At 45.2% G+C, this 8,053-nt stretch overlaps 1 long non-coding RNA gene across 1 annotated transcript; it reads right to left on the minus strand.

The window, feature by feature from the left end:
* Positions 1 to 3,819: 3,819 nt before the first annotated feature.
* Positions 3,820 to 7,533, minus strand: LOC125943013 (uncharacterized). The gene is made up of 2 exons (XR_007465493.1): positions 7,350 to 7,533; positions 3,820 to 4,959 (listed from the first exon to the last, which is right to left on the minus strand). It is a non-coding gene; the product is annotated as an uncharacterized LOC125943013 (long non-coding RNA).
* Positions 7,534 to 8,053: the final 520 nt, after the last annotated feature.

Consider the following 8,053-nt stretch of genomic DNA (forward strand, 5'->3'; position numbering starts at 1 on the left):
GCAAGCTGCGCTATTCAACGCGCAGTGACGGCCGTAAGTGCGAGATGCACGAAAAGAAATTATCATCATCATGAGTAATAAGATGAAAAGTTCGCGCGCACTTCCGGCAAATTCTAGGCTACGATCACCCAGCTTCGCTATTTCGAGCGTTACGCGGCCGAGTGCTAGGTTAAGCGTTTTTTTATTCATGCATGTTTCTGCTTATTTCTTGAGAACTAATTTTGCTCTGCGGTTCTCTGACTTCAAAAGATGACCAACCCACATCACCTTGCACTGCTTCATTTGTGGCTTTACCATGGACGGGATCCCACGCACGTCGTCTCATAAAGACTGCGATTTTCTCATCTTTTGCATTAACCTTCTAGCTTTAACAAGATTACCCACCTTATTCCATGGCCGATAATATGAGATCTGCACTTATTGCCCCTTTTTCTTCTAGCCACCTTCTTCTAGGGCCTTTCTACTCCTTCGTCCTATTCCCCGCAGAGTAGCATGTAGGCGAAAGTACGCTCTGCCTTTTTCAATAAAGAGCTTTCTCTCTCTCTCTCTCTCTCTCTCTCCGAAAGTCAACTGGCCTACCGATATTTTGTTAACTTTCGACCCCGACAAGATATCCGATGTTAAGCATAGATTGGCATTTGCGAGCGATAGCACTGGCAATATTACGCCTATCCAGATTCCACGAATCATCATCATCGTCATAATCACCACATCATCAGCCTTTTCTTTTTTCTGCCCACTGCAGGTCGAAGGCCTCTCCCTGCGATCTCCAGTTACCGCTGTCTTGTGCTAACTGATTCCAATTTCTAATTGCAACTTTCCTAATTTCATCACCTCACCTAGTTTTCTGCCGTCCTCGACTGCGCTTCCCTTCTCTTGGCATCCATTCTGTAACTCTAATAGTCCATCGGTTATCTACTCTACGCATTACACGGTCGGCCCAGCTCCTTTTTTTTCTCTTAATGTCAATTACAATATCAGTTATCCCCGTTTGCTCTCTGATCCACACCGCTATCTTCCTGTCTCTTAATGTTACGCCTAACGTTTTTCGTTTCGTCGCTCTTTGTGCGGTCTCGAGCCTCTTTGTTAACTTCCCAGTTTCTGCCTCATATATCAGCACCGGTAGAATGCAATGATTGTACACTTTTATTTTCACCGAAAGGGTGTAAGCTCCCAGTCAGGATGTGGAAATGCCTGCTGTATGCACTCCAACCCAATTTTATTCTTCTGCAAATTTTATGGTCATGATCAGGGTCCCCTGTGAGTAATTGAACTAGGTAAACGTACTGCTTTACAGACTCTAGAGGCTGACTGGCGATCCTGAACTCTTGTTCCCTTGCCAGGCTATTTAACATTATCTTTGTCTTCTGCATATTAATGTTCAACCCCACTTTTTCACTTTTTTGGTGAAGGTCCTCAATCATTTGCTGTATTGCTGTAATTTGGCCCCATTGTTGCTGAATAGGACAATGTCATCTGCAAACCGAAGGTTGCTGAGATATTCGCCGTTGATCCCTATTCTTAAGCCTTCCCAGTCTAAGAGCTTGAATACTTCTTCTAAGCATGCAGTGAATAGCATTGGAGAGATTGTGTCTCCTTGCCTGACCTCTTTCTTGATACGTAACTTTCTACTCGTCTTGTGGAGAACCAAACTAGCTGTGGGATCTTTGTAGATATTTGCCCAGATATTCACGTATGCCTCCTGTACTCCTTGATTATGAAATGCTTCTATGACTGCTGGTACCTCTACTGAATCGAATGCTTTTTCATAATCTATGAAAGCCATATAGAGTGGTTGATTGTACTCCGCAGATTTGTCGATTACCTGACTGATGACATGGATGTGATCCATTGTAGAATATTCCTACATGAAGCTAGCCTGTTTTCTTGGTTGGCTGAAGTCAAGTGTTGCCCTGCTTCTGTTGGAAATTGGTGAATATTTCATACAATACTGAAAGCAAGCTTATGGACCTATAGTTCTTCAATTCAGTAACGTCTCCCTTCTTGTGGATTAGGATAATGTTGGCATTTTCCAGTTCTCTGATACACTTGAAGCCGTGAGGCATTGCGTATAAAGGCCGCAAGCAACCACCTTATACTAATTGTGGCCCCAAAGTGCTCAGTGTCTCGTTATTGCTGCATTCCGCTTCCGCTCTATTTCCAGATTATCATGGTGGGTGCTTAAGTAAACCTTTCCCCGTTTCTGTATAGGCCGATATATTTATATTGCCCGAGAAGTTTGAGCGTCACCCTCCGGCGCGTGAAGTGCCATCGGGGCCTCCGCTGCTACGCGGCACGCGTGACGTGGCTGATGGGCCTCCTCCTGCTCGAGTTTCTCAAACCACGTGAATCGAAACGATTTTTACTAGGGTGTACGGAAATATCGTAATGCACTGCACTTTTATGCCTTCGATACTTATGCCTCTTCCTTTTTACCCCAAAAACCCCTCCTTCTCACTCTCTTTTGTTTCTCACTCACAGTTGCTTTTATATTTATCTTTTTACTACTGAAGCTGGCCATCCTCTGGCTCCTCCTGGTGGCAGTTTCCAGCTAGCTCATTTACTCCTTTTCGTGATTGTTTTATGTATGCAAACTTAAAATTAACAATGAGAAATTGCGCAGATTGAACGTACATATCGGTATCTATGTTAAGTGAAGGTTTCGTGAAGCGGGTAATTAGATTATATAAATTTGGCCATTTCATTCTTGTGTGTTTGGCGTAAAGCCAATAGGCGCGCGCGTATGTGCTTTCGCTCATTCGTGCTGCGAGAGGCGGCACACACGGTGATCATATCAAAGCGATAGTTGGCGTTGAGACAACGGAAATATGCGTGCGATTGTGGCCTAATGGTTTGATCGCCGGGCTGATGTACTGTGGGACTGAGGTTAGATCTCACCATCGGGTTAGTAATTAAAATTTCTTTAAAAGTATGAGCCATTCGACGACACAGCAGCAGCATCTAGCAGCCAAATTCGGAAAACGTGCGGAAGGACTCGCAAAGAAATACATTGCCGGACGAAGCTGCAGAATAGTGATGCTCATGTTGTGGGCAGAGGCTTGGTCGTAAATCTTGGCCGTAAAGTTTGTTACTGCGACACACACACACAGACACATGCAAACACAAAAAGAAAGCCTGTCTGTCCCCTCTACATTAGTCGGCATATAATTTGTGTCAGAAAGAAGCAATACAAATGATTGACGCGGTTTTGAAGGAGACTTCGTTCTTTGCTGCTGGTCATCCTGGTAGTGCGCAGAAGTCTGAGCTGTGGACAAGATTTCTTTAATGACGCGAATAAACGCCGTCGGGCTACGAGATAAAGAGCGCGAAGAAGTCCACCAAATATAGGTGCGGACCGCACGTTTTTTGTAATTATCTTTGACTAAGCGCGTTATATAGGTTTTAAAACAAAGGCGGTGTAAATTAGTGCGCACCCAAACTGTAACAGATCAAGGTTGCGTGCGTATCCTACCAACAACTAGAATGCTTTGATTGTTACACGGACAATGTAGCGTTCTAAGACTGGCTTGAGATGCTTCAAATGTACATTGAGCATACTTAATCGTTCCAGTGTGCTATTAACCTAAGTATCTTTAGTTTCCCCAATGAAAAGTCATTATGAGAGATTTTCGTCGGAATATATTATACGGCAGGCTTGACGATTCGGAGACGTGATAAAACTACGTTGACACTGAAACCACTTATTAGTGTTCGCTAGTACCATTTTTATTTAAAGTTTTTTTTTCCACCTAAGCTATATTGCATTACGACGCTCAAATTAAGTGGAATCATGCACGAAATGCAAATACTGCACTTAACTAAACGGCAGTTTGCTCGTCTTTATTCGGTTGTGCTTCGGTTACAAAGCTGCAGAGGCCTTTGGTGAAGAGGCGGGACGTCTTGCATTTGTGTGACGATATCCATGGTTGGCTTCCTGGGCCACAATGAATGTGGTTTTATGGATGACAGATAAGAAACTAGAATGGTGGTTGGCCTATAATACCAGTAGTTTATGAAATTACATTCGAAAAGATTACGAACTGTTATACGCGTGCTCGAGGCCTTGTGTGTATGCATTCAAAGTAGGAGCTATGAATGGAAAATGCAGCGATTCCACCAACTGGATATCAGATGACAAAGGCGGATCCCCTTGCTGACGTCACCGGATCATTGCTCGCCGCGTCACCGTCGGTCGTACACGAGGCCAATTGCAATAGGTAAACATTCCGTGAAAAAAATATCTGAGATTATGTTCACAATGAAAGGAATGAGAAAATGGGTTAGTTGGTAGGTTTCCACCATTAAAAGCGAATTGACAAAAGAGGCGAGCTCATAGATTGTCATTCTCTTCGTGTGTGTGTGACAGCTTTCTTCCCGAAAGTAAAATAAAATGTGTGGGCTTTTAGCCCCCATCACCCACCCTATCTTCAATTTCCTCCTCACGCAGTCACTATTGCGTTACAGCACGCGAAACAAGTTTTACAGCTGTGTCCGCTTCGCTTTTCGGAGTGAGAGGTTTTTCCGACATCAGCAAAGTACTCATTGCATCTAACACGTGGCTCCACCTAAAAAGACAGCACTCTAAACAGCACGACCAAGACCAAACCGGCGAGACCAGACGTGGAAATGGTTTGGCCGTTGACGCCATTGTCCGGATTTCCCGACACCACGGGAATCGCAGAGCCGGCGGTTGCGGTTCCTGTGACCGCCGGATTGTCTGTGGGATCGTCTGTGGGATCGTCTGTGGGATCATCGTCGTCATCGCTGCCATTGCCTGTTGTGCTACTCGCTGCGCCACCCCCGGTGCCCTGAGGCAGGTCCCGCTCGTCCACGCACCATGTTCTACTTAAGAAGATCTCCAGAACCTTGCCGGCGCCGTCAACATCAGGCTTGGGGTCAGCCTTGTCGGCTGAACTGTAGCTCTCGTTCAAGCAGCGAAACAGCTTGGTCCTCAGCATTCTGCGAAGGAACGATTGACAATATTTTTTAATTACAGCTTATTTCGCATGAAAAAAACAAACTGTCATACAGCATAATATAAAAGGAAGAGACCCTAAAGTAGTGCAACTGCGTAGGGACCCTCTTGTGAATAAAGGCGCAAACATTAGGTTTACGAAAAAAGGAGCAGAAAGTAGGAAAACTAGGAAGGAAACTTAATTGGTAACATAAACGCTACAAAATTGTAACAAAAAGAAAAGAATGTCCTTTCTTTTGTTACAACCACATTCAGGAACATACTTCTGGAAGTACTACTATCGTACTATCGTCGACTATCGTCTGCTAACGCTCGGCCGCGCACGCCTGCGTAGGAATGAACTTGACCACATTGCTTATGAGTGTCATAGCCGTCGGGTATCGCTAATTTCTATTCGTTTTGAACTCTCAACTAGCCTTGAACCACGCGAAACTTCAGGTCAGACCAGACGTACGCTTGCCAGCACGCGCTCACTCCTGGCCGCTCCTGGTTAGGCGCCTTGGCAGAGTTTGCTTTGTGTTGCTCACTATTGCGCAAAATGCGCAATTTGGATGCGGCTACTATCCATCGGTCAAGCTGGTGCAGGTCAAAGCAGGCCCACACCAAATACTGGACCACGTGAGCCTGAGCGCGCTCCAGCTTTGTCGTGCACATAGTCAGCCATTACAGTTGCATATAGCTGCGGTTTCGTAGCGTATTGATACCGTGGTCGTCTCGGGGTGCTGTGCCGAGTGCGCTCGCTGAACTCGCTGAGGGCAACAGCGTGTTTTGATTGGTATCTGTCGCATTTGTGGGTGACGTGGCTAAAGGCACGAGCGCCGACATCTTACGAACAGGTCGTCTGCTTCCCGAGTTGCTGACCCTCTAAGTGTGTCGCCATCCTGGTCGAAGTTCGTTACGTTAAGTATGATTCACACTAGGCCGACAGGGCACCGATTTTGGTCTGCCGACTGTTGCCAACCGCGTTTTCCATCCGGTAAACTGCTGTCATCATCAATCGGCAGACAAAACTCGTTGTCGTGTCGGCGTAGTGTGAATCAGCCTTTAGGAATCCTTTCGACGCCAGTCCGGAGTGTGGCATCGATTAGCCGATGTGCGCGCTGCTGACGTACTCGCACGAGCGAACATGACGATCAAGTTTGTTCGACCCCCGGCAATTGTGTGGTTCTCGTAGCGATAAGTGCGAAAGGGATTGGGCTACTCATGCTACTCGGTGCTAGAATAGCCGCGCGTAGCTATCTATTACACTGCACCTTAGCAAAAGGATGAGACTCCGGGAACTCAACCGTAAGCTGAGGGATAGCCTCCGAATTTGGCCCGTCGAAGGCGCCAAAATAGGAAGTAGTGGAGTCTATGTGAAGATTGCAAAACTAAATTTGAACTGCGCACCACAGTGACGTTCAGTAGGAGGAGCGTTGTGGGCACCAGCCCGCCCCTCCATAGCCTTCCCAGAGCAAGGCGTGGAAGAAGGACCGGGGCACCGCGAAGGGGTTCACAGGCGATCTTTGTTTGCCAATAACTCCACTTCTGCTGTACGCATCAAAATACTTATTGCGGCAAAGTATTTCTGAAATAGTCGGTTTTGACATCAAATGCATTTCTCGACGACTTCGATAATAACTGTTTCGGGATCCTTTGAAAAGATTTCGAAGATGTCGGGATTAAACGTCGCCTTTTTACACGGGAAGTTATTTTGCAGGTAACTTTAAAAAAGGGTAGTGCCATACTTTGCGAAATGACGAACTTTTAGGTGCACACACCCGTGCACCTTCTGATTCATTCCAATTTTAGCCATATGTGATATGAACCGCTAAATTCTCTCTGAGGGGCGTTATCGTTGTGAGCATCCTTAACGATATTGAGCCATAACAGTCAATACAGGACACAGAGAAGACCAATATTTACAGCCGTAGACGCGCCGTTATGTGATAGGCATTGTTAACCTCTCAGCACTGATCGCATATTCGGTGATTGTCCGTTCAATCGCCGTGGTGCTTAGTGGCTGTGGTGTTGGGCTGCTAGCACGAGCTCGCGGGATCAAATCCGGCCACGGCGGCCGCATTTCGACGGGAGCGAAATGCAAACACCCTGTACTTAGATTTGGGTGCACGTTAAAAAAACCCAGGTGGTCCAAATTATTCCGGAATCCCACACTACGGCGTGCCTGTTAAGCAAATCGGGTTTTGGCACGTTAAAACCACATAATTGTTTATTATCTGGTCAAAATCCGGAACATTTTAGCAGCTAGAAATTTGAGCCTTTTGTATGGAGAGTGATGATGATAAGTGATGATGATCACTGCACTCATCAAGACTGCCCATGCGTTTTTTTTTTCAGTCAGCGCTTTACCTCGACACAAGATATATTTTTTTACCTGCAGTCACTGTGGAGTCTTGCTGTTGCATACAGGTAATCTGTGATGTAGTGTACTTGCGTGTTAGTGGAGCACTTGACAAAGTCGTCAACTTTCCACCATTTATAGCTGAGCACAAGGTCTGCAAAACATCATAAGAAAGAGAACTGAAATATCACAGCTTACACTTACTGTTCGGGCAACGTTCAAGCAATGATACACGTTAAAAACACAAGTCTACACAATCGTTTGAGCTATGATGTGGCATCTGGCATAGCCCATCGTAAGAAATAAATTGACATAAGCAGTGAGAAAATGAAAAAGGTACATGAAAACAAGGGCAGAATGCGAGAGAAATACCAAAGTGTGCTGTAAAATACAAGTTCACATTTTACGGCAGACCTTTGATTGATGATTGCTTTCGAATACTGCAAGGAAAATGATGCTATAATATACAAATATAGGGCAGCACTTACACGTATATACGAAATGATGGGAGTCACTGGCCTTAAATAATGGAACAGTATTATTCTCACAGAAAAAAAGCAAAGAGAGAAAAAAGATAGAAATAAAGAAAACTACAAAAATAGGATACTGCTTTATACTCTAAAATGCCCCCCATATTGTTTCAATAGCAGGTTCATTTGGGGCGTACAACTTGCATCAATTGCCAGTGGAGAACAAATTCGCCATAAAGCTCTTGGGTTTTATTTACAGAACAAATT

This window comes from Dermacentor silvarum, chromosome 2 (assembly GCF_013339745.2).
Source record: "Dermacentor silvarum isolate Dsil-2018 chromosome 2, BIME_Dsil_1.4, whole genome shotgun sequence".
NCBI lineage: Eukaryota > Metazoa > Arthropoda > Arachnida > Ixodida > Ixodidae > Dermacentor > Dermacentor silvarum.